Here is a 27,367-nt window from a genome sequence, read left to right on the forward strand (position 1 = left end):
TGGAGACACCACGGTACTGGATGGAAGATACTATCATGAGTAGCAGTTTGGCAAAATAGCAGAAGACAGAGAACGGAAATAAAGGGAACTTTTTCTGGCTGGATGCGAGTGATAGCGGAGTTCCCCACGTGTCGGTGCTGGAGCCGCTACTCTTCACGTTGTATATTAATGATTTGGACGAGGAGATACAAGGCTTTGTGGCCAAGTTTGCGGATGATACACAGATAGATGGAGGGGCAGGTTGTGTAGAGATAGCAGGGAATTTGCAGAAGGACTTTGACAGGTTGGGAGAGTTTGCTGAGGAATGGAAGAGTAAATACCGCTAACAAAATACAGAGTCGTGCATTTTTGTAGTAGGAATAAAGGCAGGTATTCTCCTCTATGAGGAGAGAATTTAAAAAAACCGAGGTGGAGAAGGATAGAGAGTATTGATGCAGGATTCAACCAAACGTTTGCAAGTTGAATTTGTAGTACAGAAAGCGAGTGCGGTACTCGCATTTTGTTTCGAGAGGGCTACGATACCAAAATATCGATATCATGCTCAGGATTAATAAAGCATTGGTCATACCGCATTTGGAGTATTATGAGCAGATCTGTGTGCCATATCTCAGGAAGGAAGCGCTGGCAGTGGAGAGAGTCTAGAGGAGGTTTACTAGAATGTTCCCAGGAATGATCGGGTTAACATGAGCGTTTGAAGGCACTGAGCCTGTACACGCATTAGTTTAGAAACCCGAGGGGGTCCCTCATTGAAACTTGCAAAATAGTGAAAGGCATGGACCGTGGATGTGTCGAGGATGTTTCCACTTGTGGGGGAATCTAGGACAAATGTCCACAGCCTCAGAATTAAAGGACGTACATTTAGGAATGAAATAATAATGGGTTGTGTAGGCAGAAGTTGGTGAATCTGAGAAATTCGTGGCCACACTTGGCTTTGGAGGCCGTCAACGTATATTTTTAAGGCTGGGATTGACATACTTTCTGATTAATAAGGGTGCCCTGAGATATGGGGCGAAGGCAGAAGAATGGGGTTGAGAGGGAACGATAGATCAGCCATGATTAAATGGAGGAGTAGTCGATGGGCCGAATGGCTCTACTCTTCTCCTAGAACGTATGGACAAATTACTATATCCGTCAGACTTAGTTTTAAAACCACGGTACCCCTTGAGTCAGCAAATCCGGTAATGACCTCGGCGGAAGTTAAACAGAAAATGCTCGAGTAACTCTGCTTGTCCGTCAGGCGGGATCTCTAGATAAAAAATGATAAATGATGATTCGGGTAGAGTCCATTTATCCTGATGTACGTCGCCGCAGAATTTTGGTAATCATTAGTTTGTGAATTGCATATTTAATATATTTGTTTCAGATTCAGAGATGTTTTTGCAGTTAAATGAGACCCGTTGCAGAATGAAATAATCCGTTCACTTTCGTACAAAGAAATGTCTAACTAATGTCTTCCACGAACATTCAATGTTGGTAAATTTATGTTCGTACTTTCTACAGCTAACATGTTGGCCATCGTCATTCTCTCCCGGGGAAAGTGTGGTCTCTCCAAATGTATCACCCTCTACCTGGTATCCATGGCCGTAGCTGATTTAATGGTTCTGCTCTTCGAGGTAATTCTCTACGAGATTAATGATGGCTATTTTCCTTATTCATTCCTGAACTTAACGACCATTTGTAGTCTGATCATAATCATTATTATGACTTCCATTGATTGCTCGGTCTGGCTAACCGTAGCGTTCACCTTCGATCGATTTGTCACCATTTGTAATCTCAAGTTACGAGCAAAATATTGCACCGAGAAAACTGCGTCTTTAGTGATAGCAGTGACGTGTATCTTAAGTTTTATTCAAAATGTCCCGATGTATTTCGCTTATGAACCTCGAGAAATAATTGACAACGTACATTGGTCCTGTTCCATAATCGCAGATTTCTTTACCTTACCGATATGGGTAGCATATTACTCGGTCCAACCCATTATAACCCCATTTGTACCATTTCTACTGATCATTCTCCTCAACGCTCTGACAGCCAGGCACATTATACAAGCTAACAGAGTGAGGAGCGGTCTCCGAGGGAGCATCACTGACGAAACTGTCGCAGATCAAGAGGCGGAGAACAGGAGGAAGTCCATTCTTCTACTGCTGGCCATATCTGGTAGCTTCGTACTATTGTGGATGGTTACCTTCGTGTGTTTCGTAAGTGTCTACTTCATGGACGTTCAGCTTCTCGCAACAGATTACAAAGACCCATTTACAATTGCAGAACAGACCGGGTATATGCTCAGGTGTCTGAGCGCCTGCACCAACACGTTTATTTATGGAGTGTCGCAGAACAAATTCAGGGAAGAAATTAAAACTGTAATGAAAAATAAATTCGTTTTATTTTCTAATTCAATAAAGTGCCTTTAATTTCTCAGTGAAACTGTGAACTGGTTTTAAAATGTCGTTGTCTTCCATGTTTTATTACTGCGGCTTTCGTTCCGAGATTCTGTTCTCATCATTGAGTCTATGCCGGCTGCGAGAGTAATGCCCCTGTCCCACTTAGGAAACCTGAACGGAAACCTCTGGAGACTTTGTGCCCCACCCAAGGTTTCCGTGCGGTTCCCGGAGGTTGCAGGTGGTTGCCGGAGGTTGCGGGTAGTGGAAACAGGTCGGGAGACTGACAAAAACCTCCGGGAACCTCACGGAAACCTTGGGTGGGGCGCAAAATCTCCAAAGGTTTCCGTTCATGTTTCCTAAGTGGGACAGGGGCTTTAAACCTTCAGTTCTTTTCCGTTCCATACCTCTATCCAATTTATCCTTTTACATGACAACCAAATGCCCACTTAGCATCATATCACAGAGGTCATTACTCTGCCAACCAATTGCGTCATTGGGACGTGCGATAAAACTGGTGCCCGAGAGGGACCTGTGTTCTGTTCATGAAGGGACAGCAGATACTGGTTTATGTAGCAATGAGAGACACAAGATGCTGGAGTAACACAGCGGAACAGGCAGCATCTCTGGAGCATGGCTGTCCCGTTGCGTTACTCCATCGTCTTGTGTCTATCCAGAGAACTCATTGTGGTGGCATTACGTTTCGTGGGGAATCTTCACAATTTCATCAGCGGTCAGGGTGGGAAGGAGTCTGCAGGCGCATTAGCTCCTGGTAGATAAGGCCGTCTTTGCACAATCATGGCATTATTTATCCTACAACATGCAAGTATGATTTCTTACTAGATTGCATGTAAAACTCGTCATAAATCTGGGGAATTTAAAATATTTTACCTTGTGAGGTGGGGGTACAAGGAATGAAGACTACAAGAATAGATTGATTACTGCATTATTTGAAAACAATAAAATCCTCATTCATCCATTGTGTCACCGGTTATAAAAAGCCTGTCGTCAGTGTGAGTCATTGAAATACTCTGGGTTCTTTCAGAGTATTTCTCATTATATAATGTTAATGTCTAGAATAAAAGGACGTTTGTGAAGCACATCGAGATGCTTTCGTGGGCTGTGATTCCGAGGAGGACATACGATTTTTGGTGCAGGTTCCTCTCCCAGATGGAAGGGACCATATTTTGTGCTACTAACAACAATTCCCTCGAACACTTCCTTATAGCTAATAACCCCATAGTTTTAGTTTAGTTTGTGATGCCGCGCGTAAACAGGCCTTTCGGCCCAGCGGTCTCCGCACATTAACACTACCCTACACACACAAGGCACAATTTTACATTTATACCAAACCAGTTAAGCTCCAAACTTGTAGGACTTTGGAGTGTGTGATATAACCGGGGATCTCGGAGAAAACTCACACAGATCACGGGGAGAACTTACAATCTCCGCACTTTAGTCAAGATCGAAACAGGGTCTTCAGCGCTGGAAGACAGTAACTCTGGCAAACCTTTTCTTCAGCGCCTCCTCCCACCCACACTCCCGAATCATCCCCATCTATCCTGAAATTGGTTTTCCATATCTATTGTGGAAGAAATTAATTTAGAGGGAAATAAAAAGAAAAATGAAAGTTACAGACTTCTCAGATTTTATCAGTCGAGGGTAAGCACGTGATATTTGTATTCTTTGCAGTTCAGAACAACCACGGATGATGCTATGGACAATAGATAATAGGTGCAGGAGTAGGCCATTCGGCCCTTCGAACCAGCACCGCCAATCAATGTGATCATCCTTAATCAGTATTTCGTTCCTGCCTTCTCCCCATATCTCCTGACTCCGCTATCTTTGAGATCTAGCTCTCTCTTGAAACTATCCAGAGAACCCGCCTCCACCGCCCTCTGAGACAGACTCACAACTCTCTGTGTGAAAAAGTGTTATCTCATATACGTTCTAAATGGCTTACTCCTTATTCTTAAACTGTGGCCCCTGGTTCTGGACTCTCGCAAAATCGGAAACATGTTTCCTGCATCTAGCGTGTACAAACCCTTAATAACCTTATATTTCTTAATAAGATGCCCTCTCATCCTTCCGAACTCCAGAGCATACAAGCCCAGCTGCTCCATTTTCTCAGCAGATGACAGTCCCGCTATCCCAGGAATTAACCTTGTGAACCTACGCTGCACTCACTCAATTGCAAGAATGTCCTTCCTCAAATTTGGACAGCAAAACTGCACATTATACTCCAGGTGTGGTCTCACTAGGGCCCTGTACAACAGCAGAACGACCTCTTTGCTCCTATACTCAACTCCTCTTGTTATAAATGCCAACATGCCATACCCTTTCTTCACTGCCTGCTGTACCTGCATGCTTACTTTCATTCACTGATGAACAAGTACCCCACGATCCCGTTGTACTTCCCCTTTTCCCTACTTATAGCTGATCCCACGGTCCACAACTGGAAATAGAGCAGTGGATCTCTGGTCATCTCCAAGCCAGAGTCTTTGTGAGGCTTAACTTGTTGGAAGTATTTAATCCAGAGGGCAATATATGTTTTGGAAAAATCCAGGAACTGAAAAGGAAAGGAATAAGGGAATGAGGAAGAGTTCTGTCCTGGGCTAGATGAGCTTTGACCACATTGTGGGGATTCACAATGAAATCTAGAACGTGACTCACACATCAGGTTTATCATCTGTATCCGGTTCCCATCACCTTGGGGTAATTTGCACCGCTTGTATTTTCCCTCTGTGTTCACCATAGAACAAAATGCCGTTCGGCCCATCTTCTTGTCCCCATGTTGCTGCTCCTTTCAACAACCCTCTCAACTACTCACCACATGCGGAAATAATGCCCCGACTTCCAGGAATCCTCGTGTATTTATCCCACTTCAACTTAAATTTATCTCAAATATTGACCATGGCGTCCTGTGAGTTCCATGTTATGTTTACTACATTTCTAATGGAATTTATTGAAGGCCTATTTAACTTCAAATTTTGGTCTCCCCAAAAGTATTAATATTATTTATACCCTCCACCCATTTGAACCTGCCACTAACTTAAAATATTCCATCCCATTATCTCTGATATCATATCCAGTTAATATCCCACGACCTTCCCGGTCTTACTCGTAAGTTACACGCTCTGTTATTTTCATCTACATTCCTAACGTTTTGCCCCGTGTTCGGTGTCTCTATGACAATATCCACTTTCTGTCTGTGACACGGGAAAGAGTTGGGAAATGGGAATTATCAGAGTGCTTTTTTGTAGCAATTTGGGGAAATACCCGCTGTCGGGTTCATGACGATCCATCTCAGTAAATTGAGATTTGTGTTTTATTTATTTCAGGAGGAAGCTGGTCGCAAGAGCAGGTAGGACATTCTTTTGACTGAAACATTGTATGTTTTTATAGAACAGCTTAAAAATTGCTAATGCTCAGTTTATAACCAGCTGTTCAACATTTACAGGTTTAGTGATGAAGCCAAACCAATGTTGGTGGTAGATGGTTCGTGGCCGATTGAAATGTTTGATCACACCGTTTTCAACATAGCACTGAGAGAAGCATCTGATATCATCAAGCGAGGTAAAGAGAATACATTTTCCATTGTTCTTTTTTAACGCCATTTTTATGCAATACTTAGATGCGAAGATTAATGCTATTAATGGACTCGAGGGGAAAGCATCCCAGAGTCAGAGAGCAAAGCACCACAGAAGCAGAATCACCCCGCAATCTCCCAGTTCTGTAAAGCTCCCCCATTTACTGTGTGTGTCCTGCCGTGGATTCTCTCATCAAAGTGCATCAGCTCACCTGTACGTGAATAAATCCCATCTGCCCTCCGCCCATTTGGCCAAGATTATTGTGACATCTCACAGAACAGGAATCGGTGCAAGATCAGACCAGTCATGATCACATTGAATGGAGTGGCGGGCACGAGCGGCGGGGCTTATTTTCTTCTGTTGTTGTGCTCACACGTACGTATAAAAGGATAGATGCCACACAGAGGGATTGCAGCAAAGATTGACAATACTTTTTTCCCGTGATTATATATGCTGTGTGGGATGAAACTGCGTGGACCTGTGTACTCGAGAGTTCACGTGCATTACGGGAGAAAGATTCATAGAGTGATACAGTATAGAAACAGGCCCTCGGCCCAACTTGCCCGCACCGACCAACAGTCCTATATTAGTCCCACCTGCCAGCGTTTGTCCCGCTTCCCTCCAAACCAGTCCAATCCACGTTCCTGTCTAAATGTTTCCTAAATGTTGGAAAAGTCCCTGCCTCAAAGGCCTCCTCAGGCAGCTTGTTCCCACCACCCTTTGTGTGAAAATGAAACCCCTCCTATCAAATCTTTCCCCCTTCACCTTAAACCGATGTCCTCTGGTCCTCGATTTACCTACTCTGAACAAGAGACTGCGAATCTACACGATCTATTCCTCCTGTGATTTTATACATGCAGATCTCAGTGAAGCGCAAAGTCCTTACACGGCTCAGTTGGCTGGATGCAGGGACAATGTTTATCTTGTCTGAGTGGTCTGGAGTCAGGAAACTCTCTCAGAATGTGGGCTGGACCATTTCGGAGAGACAAGGAGACTTTACTGCACGCAGAGGCGGGGCAACCTTTGGAATTCCCTGCACGATTGGCTGTGGATAATCAGTCACTCAGTGCTCTTGGAGCCAGAGAGCCATGGTTGTACATTACAGAGTCAGGCCCTTTGGCCCATCATATCCATGTCCACCTTATTCCCATCCACTCTAATCCCATTTGCCCACATTAGAACCGTATTATTCCGCACCTCGTCTGTTAAATCGCAACGACTCTTAAATGTTGTGATTACATCAAATTCCACCCTCCTCTGGTAAAATATTCCTGGTATCAACCACTATCTATGTGAAAAAACTGACCACTCAGATCCACTTTAAAACTCTATCTTCTCGTGTTAAACCCGCGTCCTCCAGTTTTGATATCCCTGCATTAGAATAGGTTTTCGATTATTTATCAAGTTCAAGTTCAAGTGAGTTTATTGTCATGTGTCCCTGTATAGGACAATGAAATTCTTGCTTTGCTTAAGCACACAGACAATAGTAAGCATTTACTACAAAACAGATAAAGGTGTCCATATACCATGATATAAATATATACACACATGAATAAATAAATTGATAAAGTGCAAATAACAGAAAGTGGTTACTAATAATCAGAGTTTTGTCCGAGCCAGGTTTAATAGCCTGATGGCTGTGGGGAAGTAGGTATTACTGAACCTGGTTGTTGCAGTCTTCAGGCTCCTGTACCTTCCACCTGAAGGTTGCAGGGAGATGAGTGTGTGGCCCGGATGGTGTGAGTCTTTGATGATACTGCCAGCCTTTTTGAGGCAGCGACTGCGATAAATCCCCTCGATGGAAGGAAGGTCAGAGCCGATGATGGACTGGGCAGTGTTTACTACTTGTTGTAGTATTTTCCTCTCCAGGGCGCTCAAATTGCCGAACCAAGCCACGATGCAACCGGTCAGCATGCTCTCTACTGTGCACCTGTAGAAGTTAGAGAGTCTTCCTTGACAAACCGACTCTCCGTATCTTATATTCTGCTGCAGAATCTGATCAATGTCATCGCTATCCAGAACATTTCCCGTTCTCCATAAATGTTCTAGGCACACCTCTTACATCCAGATCGAAGCCATGAAAATATAAAATAAACAGCAAAGGTTGCAGCACCGATCTCTGCACCAGTCACCAGACCTCCAAGCAGAGCAATCATCCTTCCACCGTTACCATCAACCTCAAAGCAACAAGCCAATTTGGGATCAATTTTACCAGCTCACTCGGATCCCACCTAACTTCGGTTTCGGGACCGGCCTTACATGCAGCCCATTGTCTCGTCCCTCAGTGAATTTAATATATTGGTTCACAATTAAACCAGTGTGTACTTGGTTGTACACACCCATCAAATCCACCCTGAATCCCTTCACTTCCAGTGACTTTACAACACCAAGTCTCCACACATTCTACCTAACTCTTAATTATTCAACCTATGCTTCCTTCGATGGTCCAAGCCAACTCTCCCTGTCTCACCCTCCACTCACAAAAGCACTTATAGTCCACTCTCGTTCTGTATGATCACGGCAACTCCACCCCACGTCTCAAACTCCTCTTTAACCACCTCTGATTGTCACTCACACCTGTCTCCTCATCTTCCAAGATGAGTCTGAAGAAGGGTTTCGACCCGAAACGTTGCCTGTATCCTTCGCTCCATGGATGCAGCCTCACCCGCTGAGTTTCTCCAGCTTTCTGTCTACCTCCTCATCCTCCATTCTCCCTCGCCATCTACTGGCAAGGTATGGGAATACACCCCTTATTTCTCCATCCCCATCCGCTATCGCTCACGCACTTTCTTCACTCGTTCTCCCTGTCCGCACGCCATGCCCCATCCATATAACCATATAACCATATAACAATTACAGCACGGAAACAGGCCATCTTGAGCCCTCTAGTCCGTGCCGAACACATAATCTCCCCTAGTCCCATATACCTGCGCTCAGACCATAACCCTCCATTCCTTTCCCATCCATATAACTATCCAATTTATTTTTAAATGATAAAAACGAACCTGCCTCCACCACCTTCACTGGAAGCTCATTCCACACAGCTACCACTCTCTGAGTAAAGAAGTTCCCCCTCATGTTACCCCTAAACTTCAGTCCCTTAATTCTCAAGTCATGTCCCCTTGTTTGAATCTTCCCTACTCTCAGTGGGAAAAGCTTTTCCACGTCAACTCTGTCTATCCCTCTCATCATTTTAAAAACCTCTATCAAGTCCCCCCTTAACCTTCTGCGCTCCAAAGAATAAAGCCCTAACTTGTTCAACCTTTCTCTGTAACTTAGTTGCTGAAACCCAGGCAACATTCTAGTAAATCTCCTCTGCACTCTCTCTATTTTGTTGACATCCTTCCTATAATTAGGCGACCAAAATTGTACACCATACTCCAGAATTGGCCTCACCAATGCCTTGTACAATTTTAACATTACATCCCAACTTCTATACTCAATGCTCTGATTTATAAAGGCCAGCACACCAAAAGCTTTCTTTACCACCCTATCTACATGAGATTCCACTTTCATGGAACAGTGCACAGTTATTCCCAGATCCCTCTGTTCACCTACATTCTTCAATTCCCTACCATTTACCATATACGTCCTATTTTGATTTGTCCTGCCAAGATGTAGCACTTCACACTTATCAGCATTAAACTCCATCTGCCATCTTTCAGCCCACTCTTCCAACTGGCATAAATCTCCCTGTAGACTTTGAAACTCTTCTTCATTACCCGCAACCCCACCTATCTTAGTATCATCTGCATACTTACTAATCCAATTTACCACACCATCGTCCAGATCATTGATGTACATGACAAACAACAGTGGACCCAACACAGATCCCTGTGGCACCCCACTCGTCACTAGCCTCCAACCTGACAAACAACCATCCACCATTACTCTCTGGCATCTCCCATTCAGCCACTGTTGAATCCATCTTGCTACTCCACCATTAATACCCAACCATGGAACCTTCTTAACCAACCTTCCATGAGGAACCTTGTCAAAGGCCTTACTGAAGTCCATATACACAACATCCACTGCTTTACCCTCATCAATTTCCCGAGTAACATCTTCAAAAAATTCAAGAAGATTAGTTAAACATGACCTTCCAGGCACAAATCCATGTTGACTGTTCCTAATCAGACCCTGTTTATCCAGATGCTTATATATATTATCTCTAAGTATTCTTTCCATTAATTTGCCCACCACTGACGTCAAACTAATAGGTCTATAATTGCTAGGTTTACTCTTAGACCCCTTTTTAAACAATGGAACAACATGCGCAGTACGCCAATCCTCCGGCACTATTCCCGTTTCTAATGACATTTGAAATATTTCTGCCATAGCCCCTGCTATTTCTACACTAACTTCCCTCAATGTCCTAGGGAATATCCTGTCCGGACCTGGAGACTTATCCACTTTTATATTTCTCAAAAGTGTCAGTACTTCCTCTTCTTTGATCCTCATAGTTTCCATAGCTACTCTACTTGTTTCCCTTACCTCACATAATTCAATATCCTTCTCCTTGGTGAATACCGAAGAAAAGAAACTGTTCAATATCTCCCCCATCTCTTTTGGCTCTGCAGATAGTTGGCCACTTGCCACTTCCCGTTTCCGATAATCCGAGAAAATCCTCAACTCAGGTAAAGGTAACTGTTGTCCGTCCGATGTTGTTTAGGAGGGGGGTGGGGAAACGCCGAGAATTAATTCAGTTGTCCGCCCGCCTGTGCCTGAGGCCGAGCGGCTTCTCCCCCGGTCCCGGGGCCGCGCTGCCTGAGTCTCCCCCCGACCACCGGGGACTCTCTGATTCTCTGCTTCTCCCCCCAGTCTCCGTCACCCTGGACAAGGAAACAGCGCATACGGGGCTCGAGGTGTCTGCGGATCGGAAGAGGGTGAGAATGGCCGAGAACTGGATGAGTCTCCCTGACATCGGGAAGAGTTTTACAGACAGTCCGTGTGTGCTGGGATTGGAGGGATTCACATCGGGGCGACATTACTGGGAGGTGGAGGTGGCGGGGAGTCAGGGCTGGAGTCTGGGAGTCGCCGCAGAGTCTGTGGAGAGGAAGAGACGGGTCACACTGACCCCGGAGACTGGAGTCTGGAGGATTAGGCGGGATGGTGACAACTTCACAATTTCGGAGCTGTTCTACAAAAACATGCAGTGTTTCAATCAAGAGCATGTTATACCTGCTTTTCCGACCAACTACCTCCGGAAAGAAATAAGACACATGTCTGAATAACTGAGACAGAACATCCACATCCCGACAGCAGCAATGGCACGCAAACTGCCCCAAGATTCCTATTAACCAACTCTTATTGCGGCCGCCACACAGACATATAAATGATATTTTCGTCGGGACAAAGAACCACGGGGGGAAACACAAAGAACGTACATGCAAATGATGTCTTCATTGAGAAGGTGCAAGTTACGGGCAAGAATGAGAAGGTGGTGGGATGTTATCTGAAGAATATAACAGGAAATGAAGGGATGGGTGATTTAAGATTATCTGTGGATTTAAATGGGTGGGGGGACAAATATTATTGCTACTTTTATGGGGGTGGGATATTGCAACCCTCAAGTGGTCCGCACTATTTCGATGAATGCAATCAACCTGGCGTGCACAATCAAATATGATCAAATAGAACAAGTTGTCCTACAACTTTGGGCTGTGAACGCCACACGCAAGAAGAAGCAGCTACTTTTAGGGAGACCAAAATTCAAAGATGAAATATGGGATGGCCTTTAATACGGGATCCCATTAGTCATGCAGCAAAGGAAACGTGGAACTCATTCGCACAAAAGTGGCCGAAGCCAAAATTGGAGATACATTGAAGGGGAAGCAGGATATGCACGATATGTTCCCATGTTTGCCCCATTCTCTGCATGCTCAATTCATGGATGACAGATGATAAATGATGATGTGTGCGCCACGTTGTAGATTTCAATGTTAATCCCTACAATGTGGTCATGGCTAATCTTGCCCAGGACAGAACTCCCCCTTTTCCCCCCATTCCCCTCATGTTCAATTCCTGGAATTTTCAAAAAATAATGTCTCTCCCTCTGGTTCAAATACTGCTGACAGTTTCAATCCCCAAAAGTTTCTGGGTTGGAGAGTTCCTGAGATTGATTGCTCTCTATCCAGCCATGGACCGCGGGGACAATGGTAAAACGACTCTTCATTCTTTTAAACTGTAAGGAATATCGATCCAACCTCTATAAACCCTGCTGATGAGACAAGCCCCTCATCCTGCAATTATCCCAGTGATTCACTTTTGTTTTGCCTCCAATGCTGTAACATCATTTCATGGTTAAGGTCATGAACTCTACGCTAAATGCTCTCGATGTGGCTTGGATAATTGTGACAAGATTCTACAAGTATATTACCAGCTGAAGAATAACCGGGGGAGAATGTTCCCCTTTAAGAGCAAAAGGATAACCAGGGATTGTACAGGTCCAATTAAGTGCTGTTAAGGAGGACAAATTACAATGTGTATCCGAGGCTAAAATCATTAGACTGCCTTCACGGGGATGTCCTAACACCACAAACGCCTTTTCCTCTAATGCTGACCATACAGAAGACTTTCCCCGTGGTCTTATGATTCCTGCAGATTTTCCTTCTTTTTGGGGAAATATTACACGTTCACTAACTCAGCGACTCTTTCTCAAGGAGTTTGCAGGCTGTCCAGAGTTCCCATAATTTATGCAGGAGGCCATTTAGTTTCGGAATAACAGCAGCACATCGCTGGAACAGACGGAACATTGACCCAGCTCTGAATGACTGGTAAATGATACATTAATTTCAGAAATGTCACCCACCATATTGTGACTGTGCAGTTTCACTTCGCCTAACTGTAGTGTAACCCCTCACCTTCAGAAATATCCCGTTGTACTTTTGATCTATCAGTTCCTGCAACGTTGAGAGTTCCCTTTGTATGGAGTTTAAATTTGCTTGAATCTCTTGAAGACTTTTCTCCATTGCGTTCCGAATTTTCACCTCTTCTTCTCGGATATCTGCGAGTACACACCACTCTTTCTCAGTCAAAATCTGGTGCAGTTCAGCAAACTGGGATGTGATCTGTGACTGAAGGTTGTGTGACTCTTCCTGTGAAATGAAAGGTGAAGATCAATATATAATGTCACTTTATTGTGTTTCCTAACGATATGCAAGGCGATAGTTGGCCAATCAACCGTGTGGCATGGAACACAGAAATACGCCATTTGGCCCAACATGTCCAATGAGTTCCATAGATTAATTACCCTCTGATAAAATAAGCTTAGTTTTTTTTGTTTGGAGATACAACGCGAAAACAGGCCCTTCGGCCCATTGAGTACGCACCGACCAGCAATCCCCACACATTAACAATGTTTACATTTACCAATGCAATTAACCTACAAGCCTTTGGAGTTTGGGAGGAAACTGAAGATCTCGGAGAAAACATCACGGGGAGAACTCCTTACGAACAGCACCCGCAATCTGAATCCAACCCGGGACTCCGGCGCTGCATTCGCTGTAAGCAGCAACTTTACGGCTGCGCCACCGTGACCGCTTTTCTAAGTTTCTCTTCACCTCCTTTCTAAAAGAGCACCCTTTAATTCTGAGGCTATAACCTCTGGTTATACAGTTCCTCCAGTGGAAACATCCTTTCCACATCCACTCTATCTACAGTCAGTACCTGCCCGCCCAGTCTCTATCTCTATAGCTCCAACCCTCGGCTCTTGTGCTGCAGAGAGGTGTTATAACGGTACAGGCATCGCATTGATGAAAACTACACAAGATATGGAATTAAAAATTGGGAAACCTCACCAGAACAACAGAAATCTTCTCTTCCTCTTGCTGCTCCATTTGCTCGATCTCTGATTTATTTTTTGTGAGAGATTCGAAGGAAGATTGCACCTGATCCTGGAGTTGGGTTTCAGATCAGAGAAGAAAAATGTCAGAAAATAAACAAAACATGACACAGTGATGTGATCAATATCGGTTTGCTTTTACCTTGTAGATTTCAACAGCTTCTTCTATCGGTGTAAAGCTGTGAGACTTGTGTTCCCGCGCATCTCGACAGATCACACAAATCACGTTCTTGTCTGTTTCACAAAACAGCTTCAGTTCTTCCTGATGTTCCTCAGTGTTCGAGCTTTCTCAGACAGTCTCGCCAATGCAGGAGTTTCTCCCCTACCTGTCCCAACTCTGTGTAATACAGGAGCGGCAGAAGGTGTGCCCACACTCCAGTATAACCGGATCAGTGAAGAAATCCAGGCAGATGGGACAAACTACCTCTTCGGTTAAACTGTCGAAAATGTCTTTCGCAGCCATTTTAACTTCTCTACTTCCTGATTCAAAGTGTTTTCCACTGCGCGCGCTGCCGTCCCTGGGAATGAATGTTATTTGGCAGCAAGTGTTCAGTGTTCAGTGTCCTGGCCGCTTCCAACTAATCACACAAGGGATGGGTCAGTTAGACATTAAACCGGCTTGAATATAGACGAAAGCGGAGAGAATGCCTAAGGCGGGACAGAAAGGGACCAGCGCTAACGAGGTGTAACTGAGGAGGGCAGTGGAACCCGCCGCCCGCATCTCCGTTCACAGCCCGGGGTCAGTATGGAAGTAAACATATTTTAATCCACATCAGTACATTCGTCTCTCACGCTCCAGTCTTCAGATGCATCTATATTTGGAGAAACCGTACATCATTTCACATTAAGGATGGTCAGTTTTGGTCACTCTGCTGTGTGAAGAATGTGGATATACTGGAAAGGGTGTAGACAATATTTATGATGACGTTGCCTGGGCCTGAGGGCATCACTAGCAGGAGAGGTTGGGCAGACTGGGACCTTATTCCTTGAAATGCAGTAGGATGAGGGGTGATCTTATGCAGGTCTGTAAGATCATGACGGGAATAGTCCCGATTTAAACTCAAGGGCCGCAATCCAATAGGAAGTGGTGAACTCGAGGCATCAACTGGAGGTTGCGGTGCGGAGGCGAGGCACCGATTAGTCATCGAACGAGGAATCCAGTGGCACAATCCAGGGACACAATTTTAAGTATTTTCTCCCACCTTAAATACACATTAATCACCTCAATGCTTGAAATAAATAAACTGTCTGAAATACGATGACCTCAACACTCTTGTTTGGTTTAAGATCTAACTCGCTCAAAGTAGTTGAAGATCGAACCTCGTCGAACTTGTACAAAGGCATAAAAAAGGCCAAAGACATACACAGGCAAAGGGTAAAAGCACACTTCAATGCCGCGGACACCAGAAGCATGTGGCAGGGTATCAGGGACATTACTGACTACAAGAGCAGCCCCGCCAGCCCCCACGGTGATATCACACTGGCCAACGAACTGAACACCTTCTTTGCCCGGTTCGAAACTGGCAACACCACCAGGAGTGGAATAACCCCGGCCATGGCGGATGGACAGGCCTTAACACTGAGCACTCAGGAGGTACAGTGCGCACTGCGTAGGATCAATCCACGCAAGGCTGCAGGCCCGGATGGAGTCCAGGGATGGGTACTAAAGGACCGTGCTGTACAGCTGGCGGAGGTATTCACGGGAATCTTCAATCTATCTCTATCTCTGGCAACGGTCCCCAAGTGCCTGAAAACAGCCACCATAGTGGCGGTGCCGAAAAAGTCCAAAGTCACGAACCTGAACGACTACCGCCCGGTTGCCCTAACTCCAATCCCAATGAAGTGCTTCGAAAAGCTGGTCCTCTCCCATATCAAATCCAGCATCCCTGCCTCACGGACTCTCATCAATTTGCATACAGGGCAAATAGCTCAACAGAGGATGCCGTCTCTCTGGCTCTTCACACTGTCCTGACTCACCTGGACAGACAGGGCACGCACGTGAGGATGCTCTTCGTTGACTATAGCTCTGCATTCAATACGGTTATCCCCACCAAGCTCACCACCAAACTCCACCAGATAGGCCTTAGCTCGCCGATATGCGATTGGATCCTGAACTTTCTGACGGAGCGACCGCAGGCAGTGAGACTGGGCCCGCACCTGCCCTCCACTATCAACCTGAGCACCGGCACACCACAGGGCTGTGTACTAAACCCCATGCTCTACTCCCTCTTCACTCACGACTGTGTTCCTGCATTCGACACCAACACCATCGTGAAGTTTGCAGAGAGTGATTGGGCTGATCACCAACGGTGATGAAACAAAATACAGGGCGGAGGTGCAGAACCTGACGAACTGGTGCAAACGTAACAACTTGTCGCTAAACACCTCCAAGACCAAGGAGCTGATTATTGACTTCAGGAGGTCCCATAATGGAGAATACGCCCCAATCTCCATTTACGGGGAAAGTGTGGAGAGAGTGTCCATCTTTAAGTTTCTGGGCACTCACATTTCAGAGGACCTCACATGGTCCACCAACACCGCTGCGCTGGTCAAGAAGGCACAGCAAAGACTGTTCTTCCTGAGGACATTAAAAATGACTGGTCTGCCCCAACAGCTACTGACAACGTTTTACCGCTGTACCACAGGGAGCATATTAACGTATGGCATCTCTGTGTGGTATCTCAGCTGCACGGAGGCGGAGAGGAGAGCTCTTCAGCGCGTCTTCCACAGAGCGCAGAGGATCATTGGGACAGAGATACCAGCCTTCGAGGACATCTACCACACACGGTGCCTCAGGAAGGCCGTCAGCATCCATAAAGACTCATCACACCCCTGTAACGGTCTGTTCGAACTACTTCCCTCCGGCAGACGTTACAAGGCCTTCTACGACCGAACCTCCAGACTCAGAAACAGCTTTATTCCAAGAGCTATAGCGGCTCTGAACCGGCCCTGCCAAGTGCCCCACACACCTCCATGGACGTGTCTCCCTCGGATGGTCACGACACACAGCTTATTTATTTATTTATTTATTTTACTTTTCTTTTTCATCGGTTGGAGCTGCATACTAAATCTCGTTGCACTGACGTGCAATGGCATTAAAATATATTATTATTATTATTATCAAATGCCCTTGGAAATGTCCGAGCGATCTACTCAGAGGGCAATTAGTGATGTGCAATAAATGCTGGTCTTGCAGCGACATCTATATAACCATATAACCATATAATATAACAATTACAGCACGGAAACAGGCCATCTCGACCCCTCTAGTCCGTGCCGAACACATAATCTCCCCTAGTCCCATATACCTGCGCTCAGACCATAACCCTCCATTCCTTTCCCATCCATATAACTATCCAATTTATTTTTAAATGATAAAAACGAACCTGCCTCCACCACCTTCACTGGATGCTCATTCCACACAGCTACCACTCTCTGAGTAAAGAAGGTCCCCCTCATGTTACCCCTAAACTTCAGTCCCTTAATTCTCAAGTCATGTCCCCTTGTTTGAATCTTCCCTACTCTCAGTGGGAAAAGCTTTTCCACGTCAACTCTGTCTATCCCTCTCATCATTTTAAAAACCTCTATCAAGTCCCCCCTTAACCTTCTGCGCTCCAAAGAATAAAGCCCTAACTTGTTCAACCTTTCTCTGTAACTTAGTTGCTGAATCCCAGGCAACATTCTAGTAAATCTCCTCTGTACTCTCTCTATTTTGTTGACATCCTTCCTATAATTAGGCGACCAAAATTGTACACCATACTCCAGAATTGGCCTCACCAATGCCTTGTACAATTTTAACATTACATCCCAACTTCTATACTCAATGCTCTGATTTATAAAGGCCAGCACACCAAAAGCTTTCGTTACCACCCTGAGAAATTGATCACCTACTTACATTAATTCCCTAATAATCAGGTTAAATTTTGTTTATTAAGAACATTATTGTATTAACTCATGAAGTTGATGAAAAACAATGTAAATAATAGCACAATGTATTACTCAAGTTAGAAAACTAGGTAGCTCTTGCGGTCTCTCCTGTTCGTTTCTCTCGTCATTGCCGGATGGTGTCTCAGTCACCGCCACTGCTCCCACGTCGATGCCGGCCTGCAGCATCGGGATCTGTTCATTCTCTCTGCCCCAGATTCACCACCCCCCAAGGGCAATGGGTTAAGATATCGGCCGATTCCGCAGTATCGGGTTTTAGCAGCTGGTGGGGACCCTGCACCGCGCAAACATTTAGACAGCTCGGAGGTAGACACGAATGCTGGAGAAACTCAGCGGGTGAGGCAGTCTGAAGAAGGGTCTCGACCCGAAACGTCACTTATTCCTTCGCTCCATAGATGCTGCCTCACCCGTTTAATGTCTCCAACATTTTTGTCTACTACCGATACAGACATGATGTACCTGAGAGAGAGAGAGAGGTGGGAGAGGGGTCTGGCGGCGACTGAAACAAGGAATGAATCCATGGACCTCGACCAAGGACCCCGACGCCAGGGAGAAGCAGAAGCATAATGTACTCATTGAAAGGTAAGTCTGATAACCGAAGATAGCACACAGCAGATCCGCATACTCCAGTGTTCATTATCAGTCACCAATGACATGGGCATGCGCAGTCGGAATACAGAACTCGCTTATACTCCCATAAATAATATAGTAAAGCCTCTTAAACTCGCATTATTTTTATTGAGCATGCGTACGAAAATATTAATGACATGCTGTATCACATGTGTCATAAACATTGACAATAATTTGCATGGCTCATTATACCCTCGAGGTTTACCTGAGATATAAATGAGACACTAAACATGAAAGCAGGAGATTCGCAAACATTTTCACCTAACTGGAAACATCACATTCAACGATTATGGGACTGCCCATAAAATTACTGGTAGATAGCATCTACTATCCCGTTCTTGTAATAATATAAGTTCCTGGTAAGCAACTTCCGTAGTCTTTTTCAACGTACGCCTTAACCTGCTTGATAGCCGACATAGATACCTGGATATATAAATACGGTACTGATACAACGAAACAATCATTCACCGAATCTGACTATTTCTCGGGAACAGTCCAATTGATTCGAATGTTGCATCACGTGAAGAAAGCGAATGGTATGTTAGCATTCATAGCAAAAGGATTTGAGTATAGGAGCAGGGAGGTTCTAGTGCAGTTGTACAGGGTCTTGGTGAGACCACACCTGGAATATTGCGTACAGTTTTGGTCTCCTAATCTGATGAAATACATTCTTGCCATAGAGGGAGTACAGAGAAGGTTCACCAGACTGATTCCTGGGATGGTAGGACTTTCATATGACGAAAGACTGGATAGACTCGGCATGTACACGCTGGAATTTAGAAGATTGAGGGGGGATCTTATTGAAACGTACAAAATTCTTAAGGGGTTGGACAGGCTAGATGCAGGAATATTATTCCCGATGTTGGGGAAGTCCAGAACTAGGGGGTCACAGTTTAAGGATAAGAGGGAAGTCTTTTAGGACCGAGATGAGAAAATCATTTTTTACACAGAGAGTGGTGAATCTGTGGAATTTTCTACCACAGAAGGTAGTTGAGGCCAGTTCATTGGCTATATTTAAGAGGGAGTTAGATGTGGCCCTTGTGGCTAAAGGGATCAGGGGGTATGGAGAGAAGGCAGGGATGGGATACTGAGTTGGATGATCAGCCATGATCATTTTGAATGGCGGTGCAGACTCGAAGGGCCGAATGGCCTACTCCTGCGCCTATTTTCTATGTTTCTATGTTTCTATGTCCGCTTTGCCTTTGATTGAGCAATCCAGCTACATTTGCTGAATTCAATTCGTGCAGAGTGCTCCAACATTGTGGATTTGAACTGTATGTTGCATGCATGTTCAAACAGCAGAGGTAAATTGGCTCCCTCCGAGACTTTCGGTGGAAATCACCCTTGTTCGTTGCCGGAAAAGTAATTGGAATGGAGATGCATTCGTTTAGTTTAGTCAAGTTTAGTTTAGTTTATTGTTGTCACGTGTACCGCGATGCAATTTTGCTTCCGTGCTATCCAGTCAAGAACAATACTAAACATCAATCAATCAAGCCGCCCACAGTGTGCAGATAAAGAATGAGGTATATAACAATTAGTGCAAATATATAACGTTGAATATCTATATTACTAAATCTCTGATCTTGACCGCTTTTGGCCGACTGTGCTGCGATTTCCGAGAGAACGCCGCCACCTACGGCCGTCATTTTTGGCCACCTCGCTCAGAGCCCCCCTCCGCCGCATGAGTGCGGAGGATATTTCCCGTCGATGAAAAATGACAGAGATATACATGCTTTTACAACATTTCCCATTCTCTCTGCTGCCCCCGCAGGCGGCAGGGGGGAGGGACTATAAAACCCGGAAGTGTCGTGCCTCACTCAGTCTCTGCTCGACCCAGGAAGCGAAAGGGTCACGGCTCTCTGAGCTGCGGATCTACTCCACGGTGAGTCCCCTCGATGTGCTCCTCAGCCAATTGATATGTATTCTGTCGGCTTGCTTGCAACGTGTATTTTCCCGCAATTGCTTGGCGTTTTTAAAGTTGGTTTCAGCCAATTGAAATGTATTCTGTCGGCTTGTTTGCAACGTGTTTTGTCCCGCAATTGCTTGGCGTTTGTAAACTTTTTTCAGCCAATTGATATGTATTCTGTCGGCTTGCTTGCAACCTGTTTTGTCCCGCAATTGTTTGACGTTTTTAAAGGGCTTTCATCAACCGTTTTCAGATGGATAAAGCATGATAAATTAGATCAGCGCTGTTGGCGCTCATTCTGTGATTTTGGCCGGGTTGCAAGATGGCGTCGATGGCGTCATTTCCAGTTAGCGGCAAGATGGCGGCGATGACGGCATTTCCGGTCGCTGGCAAGATGGCGCTGACTGCAGAAGACACAGAGTGCAGGCGCTGCTGAATAATTCAAAAGAGCTGTATCAGAACTGAACGAGGAAGAGGACACAAATGCAGGCTCAGGCACAGGGCAGATCAGTCTTCAGAGTTTAATCGGTCCAAGTCGGTACACAGGTAAGCAAAAACAGAGGCAACAGTGCAATCTAGGAGCAGGCAAAAATCAGTGGTCGAAAAACAGGCAATGGTCGAGATCACAAGGTCACAAGATTTCTAGAGCTGGAACGAGGTGATACCAAGTAGCATACACAACGAACTGGCAATGAGAACTAAAACACAAAGGGCTTAAATACAGACTAGCAGGGGATAACGAGACACAGGTGAAACACAACAGGGCTGGGCCAACAATCACATGAGGGTAAACGACCTGACAGGAAATGGGACCTGAAACAAGAGGAGATGTGAGATACCAAAATAAAACAAGAATGCAAACTCTAATACTAAAAACTAATAAGAAACAGAAACTAGATCAAACGCGAGACCTGACAGTAACCCCCCCCCCCCCACCCCACCGCCCCCCCCCCCCCCCCCACCCCCTCCACGGCCGCCTGCTGACGGCCCAGGATCTTCAGGATGTTGGCTCCGATATTCCCTGATAAGTTCCGGGTCGAACCGCCACAGGATTGATGACCTTCGATATGGGGAAAGGACCAACAAAACGAGGAGCCAGCTTCCGGGATCCACCCTCAGAGATAAGTCTCGAGTGGAGAGCCACACCTTTTGGCCAGGCGAGTATACTGGAGCCGGCGTTCTTCCACGATCAGCCATCCTCTTGTAACGCGCAGAACTGCGCAACAGCATCTGAGGAGCCCCATTCCAAACCTTGCGACAGCGACGGATGAGAGCCTGAGCGGAGGGCACACTGGACTCCTTCTCCACAGCAGGGAACAATGGCGGTTGATAACCATAGGCACACTGGAATGGAGAGAGACCAGAGGATGAGCAAGGAAGTGTGTTGTGTGCATACTCCACCCAAATAAGGTGTTTGCTACAAGTTGAAGGGTTCTGTGCCACCAAGCACCGCAGTCATGTCTCCAATTCCTGGTTAAGGCGTTCAGTCTGTCCATTGGATTCCGGGTGATAACCAGATGCAAGGCTGACAGTGGCGTCCAACAGAGAACAAAACTCCTTCCAAAACCTGGACACGAACTGATGCCCCCGGTCAGACACAATGTCTCTGGGAAACCCATGAATTCGAAAAACATGAGACAACATGACCTCTGCCGTTTTCTTGGCGGAGGGAAGCTTGTGCAACGGAATGAAATGGACCATCTTAGAAAATCTGTCCACTACAGTCATGACTGAGATGTTACCTTCAGAAGAGGGCAGGCCCGTGAGAAAGTCCATGGAGATGTCTGACCAGGGGCGTGAGGGGACAGGCAGCGGATTCAGGAGGCCAAAGGCGGCCCGACGTGAGGTCTTGTTCTGAGCAAAAATACTGCAGGCGGCGACGTAAACCCCCTCTCCATGGAAGGCCACCAAAACCGCTGTTTGGCCACAAACAGGGTTCGGCAGACACCGGGATGACAGGAGATCCGAGACGTATGAGCCCAGTGAAACACCTGTGAACGAAGAGACTAGGGAACAAACAGACGATTAGAAGGACACCCTAGCGGAGACTGAACACCAGCAGTTGCCTCGGAAACTCTCTTCCCAATCTCCCAAGTAACCGCCCCAACAAAACAGGAAGCAGGCAGAATGGGAGTTGAAACCTTAGGGGACGGGTCAGGATCAAACTGTCTGGAGAGAGCATCAGGTTTGCCATTTTTGGCACCAGGGCGGTAAGACAGTACAAAATCAAATCGATTAAAGAAGAGAGCCCACCTTGCTTGGCGCGAGTTGAGGCGTTTGACTGACTTGATGTATTCCAGGTTCTTATGGTCTGTCCAAACTAGAAACGGCTGCTTGGTACCCTCCAACCAATGTCTCCATTCCTCCAAGGCTGTTTTAACCGCTAACAGTTCACGGTTACCCACATCGTAATTTCTCTCAGGAGGAGAAAGCTTTTTTGAGAGGAAAGCGCAGGGATGTAATCGACCATCTGTGGAGGATTTCTGGGAGAGTACGGCCCCGATGCCCACATCCGAGGCGTCCACCTAAACCATGAACTGGAGTGACGGGTCAGGGTGTACCAGGATGGGGGCTGAGAAGAAGCTCCTCTTGAGTCTCATAAATGCAGTTTCTGCTTGAGAGGACCAAGAGAAAGGCACGTGGGGCGAGGTAAGAGCATGCAGTGGTGCAGCGGTGTCACTAAAGTTCCGGATAAACTTCCTATAAAAATTAACAAACCCAAGCAACCCCTGAAGTCGCTTACGACTGGAGGGTATAGGCCAGCACTGACCTTGCTCGGGTCCATCTGTATACCAGCAGGTGATACAACATAACCAAGGAATTGAACAGTGTTAGCATGAAATTCACATTTCTCAGCTTTCACAAACAGATCATTCAGGAGCAAACGTTCCAGCACCTGGTGTACATGCTGCATATGGGAAGTCTCGTCTGGAGAAAAAAATCAAAATGTCATCAAGGTACACAAACACAAATCTGTTCAGCATGTCCCGCAATACATCATTAACCATGCCTTGAAAAACTGCTGGAGCATTAGTAAGACCAAACGGCATGACCAGATATTCATAATGACCACTGGGTGTGTTAAACGCAGTTTTCCATTCATCCCCCTCCCTTATCCTCACCAGATGATAAGCATTTCTAAGATCTAACTTAGTGAATACTTTAGCGTCTTTTAACAATTCAAATGCAGAGGAGATAAGAGGAAGAGGGTATCTGTTTTTAACAGTAATGTCATTGAGTCCTCTGTAGTCAATGCAGAGCCTCATTCCATCCACTCTTAGCAGCAACAGTTCGAAAGGCAATAGCAACATCCATAACTGAGCGATTACCTTGTTTCATGGAGACCAGGTTCTGTGAAGCCTCTCGGCCAGGATTGGAGTGATCAAACGTGCGGGACAGAACTTCCATGAACAGGACCGACGTCTGGCAAACAGGATAATTCTGAGACCACTCCGCCGTGGCCCAAGCCTCCGCTCCACCCGACAGATGCGTGATGATAAAGGCTACCCTTGAGCGTTCTGATGGAATGGAAGCCGCTTGAAGTTCGAAATGGAGTCCACACTGAATCAAAAAAGGTCTACACTTCTCCGATTCTCCCGAAAAGTGTTCCGGTCTTGCCAGGTGGACGAATGGAGACGCTGCGGCAGCCGTGGCCATCGGAGCTCCTGGAGACACAGACAAGGAAACAGACTCGGCAGGCACGGGAGCTGCAGCAGGAAACAAAGAATTCAGCCGAGTAACCAGGTGTTCAAACCGAGAACTTAAAGTGATCACCTGTGAACCGATGTCCGCCTGGAACCCCTGCTGACGCTCGCCGAGGTCCCGGAACCCGGCGACGATCGAGGTGAGTTGACCCTCGAGATGCGAGATGCGCTCCTCTTGCTTCTGGAGCGCTGCACGAAAAGGATCAGCATCCGCTGAGTCCATTGTAGGCCAGTTCGTAATATCAGAACTGAACGAGGAGGAGGACACAAATGCAGGCTCAGACACAGGGCAGATCAGTCTTCAGAGTTTAATCGGTCCAAGTCGGTACACAGGTAAGCAAAAACAGAGGCAACAGTACAATCTAGGAGCAGGCAAAAAACAGTGGTCGAAAAACAGTCGAGATCACAAGGGCACAAGATTTCTAGAGCTGGAACGAGGTGATACCAAGTAGCATACACAACGAACTGGCAATGAGAACTTCTACTTCTTCTTCTTCTATGTGGTGTTTTTTGGCGGTTGGCAAACAACTTTTTTGGTGCATTACCGCCACCAACTGACATGGAGTGTGGATCAAACAACACCATTACATATACTAATAACCTATATCCTTCCGAACAAATTGGTTACCCTAAGAAAATGCAACAGGATTTGATAGCACTTATATGAACTTCCTTGCAAAATATCTACCAAATCAAATTGTATTCTTTCTTTTCTGAACTGCTCACTCATCCGTTCTCTCTCCTCCTCATACCTCTCACAATGTACAATGACATGCTCTATTGTCTCTTCTTGCCCACAGTATTCACATCTACCTGTATTATGCTTGCCTATTATAAAAAGTGTACTGTTCAGACCAGTGTGTCCAAATCTAATTCTTGAGATTACTGTCTCCTCTTTTCTGTTTTTTCCTGCACATCTCATTTCTCCCACTTTCCTCTGGACTCTGTAGAACCACCGTCCTTTCCGCTCTTCATCCCATTGCTTTTGCCATCTTTCCTTCAGTCTTTGCTTAATAATGTCTTTGATTTCAGTTTTACCTATGTTAACACTTAAATCAATTTTACTTCTTTTTGCTACCTCTTTTGCTACCTTATCTGCCATTTCGTTTCCTCTAATGCCAATGTGTGCTGGTACCCATAAAAATTTGACTGTAAGCCCCATCATTTGAATTCTGAATAGTGTTTGTTGTATTTCAATCAAAATGTCTGGTCTACTGTCTGAATGGCTGTGCTGTAAACTCTTTATTGCTAAACCTGAATCTGAGCAAATAACTGTCCTTAAAGGCCTAGTATCCTCGACCCACTGTACCGCTAACAATATTGCAATCATTTCACCTGTGTATACTGAGACCTCATTATTGATCCTCTTCCCTACTTTGATGTGAAATTCTGGTACAATAAATGCTACTCCTACTTTATCTACTGAATCTTTTGATGCATCTGTATAAATTTGGACAAAACTGTAGTATCTGTCAATGTATTCCTGTATGATGACTGAATTATACCTATGTTGTTTATCCTTGTTTTCCTGTTCTAATGTTGTAAAGTCTACTGTTGCATCTGGAAGTATCCAAGGTGGAATTGAAGGTAATGGAACTGTTGCAACCACATTTAATTGTGCTATGCCGATTTGTACTGCTCTCTGGGTCACTGTCCATCCAAAACTTTTTGTTTCCCTTCTCTCCTTTTCCCAGCATGGTTTGACACTAACTTGTGCTGGGTGTTCTTGACTGTGGCCCTGTAGGTTAATCCAGTAATTTAATGAATGCTGTATCCTTCTCATCTCTAGAGGCATCTCCCCCATTTCAACCTGTAATGCTGCTGTTGGAGTTGTTTTTATTGCACCTGTACATATTCTCAATGCCTGATATTGAATGTTGTCTATTTTCTTAAGAGAAGTACTTGATGCGGACCCATACACCACACAACCATAATCTAACACAGATCTAATTAACCCATTGTATATAGCCTTCAAAGCTGTTCTATCTGCCCCCCTGGCAATGAGAACTAAAACACAAAGGGCTTAAATACAGACTAGCAGGGGATAACGAGACACAGGTGAAACACATCAGAGCGGGGCCAACAATCACATGAGGGTAAACCACCTGCCAGGAAATGTGAGAGGAGATGTGAGACACCAAAATAAAACAAGAATGCAAACTCTAATACTAAAAAACAATAAGAAACAGAAACTAGATCAAACGCGAGACCTGACAAGCTGGCTGCTTTGTCTATGGTAAGTGTGTGTTTGTTGGACGTTATTTAAAGCATGTTTTTGTTTCAGCAGCAGCCTCTACAGCAGGCTTTAAACGTTTGAATCGTTCGTTTTATACATTGTCTGTTTACCATGTTCTGAAGTTACTTTGCATTTTAGTATTGGCTGTGAGTGTGTGTGTCTGTGTGTTTTATTGAGGAAATGTTTGGTTGTAAAGAGTTTGTAAATTTGTTTCTGTTGGCTGTTTAAAATAAATGTTTCCAGAAAATAAAATATTTGTTGTAAAGAGTTTGCAAATTTGTTTCTATTGTGTTTAAAAGAAATGTTTACAGAAAAGAAAATGTATTTGTTGTAAAGTGTTTGCTAATTTGTATCTCTTGTGTTTAAAATAAATGTTTACAGAAAAGAAAATGTATTTGTTGTAAAGAGTTTAGAAATTTGTTTCTATTGTGTAAAATGTTTACAGAAAAGAAAATTTATTTTTTGTAAAGAGTTTGCAAATGTGTTTCTCTTGGGTTTTAAAATGGTTGCAACCGTTTTCAGATGGATAAAGCATGAATAAACATTTTATTAGATCAGTACTGTGTTTAATTTTAAAATTGGCGCTCATTCTGTGATTTTGTCTGGGTTGCAAGGTGGCGTCGATGACGTCATTTCCGGTCAGCGGTTTTACACAAATTTACACAGAGAGTGGTGAATCTGTGGAATTCTCTGCCACAGAAGGTAGTTGAGGTCAGTTCATTGGCTATATTTAAGTGTTAGATGCGGCCCTTGTGTCTAAGGGGATCAGGAGGTATGGAGAGAAGGCTGGGATGGGATACTGAGTTGGTTGATCAGCCATGATCATATTGAATGCCGGTGCAGGCTCGAAGGGACGAATGGCCTACTCCTGCACCTATTTTGTCTGTGAAAATATGGCGTCGATGACGTCATTTCCTGTTGGTGGCAAGCGGCGGGATGGTGACGTCAAGATGACTGCAAGTGCAGCCGCTGCTGAATAATTCATGAATTTACTGCCCTGTCGATGTGAAGTGTTTGTTTGTTAGATGTTATTTAAAAGCAGCATTTTGTTTCAGCAGCAGCCTCCAGAGCAGGATTTATAGATTCGTTTTACGCAATGTATATTCAACACGCTTTTGCGACTCTTCCTAACAGA

The 27,367-nt window shown here is 45.1% G+C and overlaps 1 long non-coding RNA gene across 1 annotated transcript; it reads right to left on the reverse strand.

Annotated features, from left to right (window-relative positions):
- Positions 1–12,887: 12,887 nt before the first annotated feature.
- Positions 12,888–14,081, reverse strand: LOC116990008. Its single transcript, XR_004416389.1, has 3 exons — positions 13,954–14,081; positions 13,768–13,863; positions 12,888–13,065 (listed from the first exon to the last, which is right to left on the reverse strand). It is a non-coding gene; the product is annotated as an uncharacterized LOC116990008 (long non-coding RNA).
- Positions 14,082–27,367: the final 13,286 nt, after the last annotated feature.

This window comes from Amblyraja radiata, chromosome 30, assembly GCF_010909765.2.
Source record: "Amblyraja radiata isolate CabotCenter1 chromosome 30, sAmbRad1.1.pri, whole genome shotgun sequence".
Taxonomy (NCBI): domain Eukaryota; kingdom Metazoa; phylum Chordata; class Chondrichthyes; order Rajiformes; family Rajidae; genus Amblyraja; species Amblyraja radiata.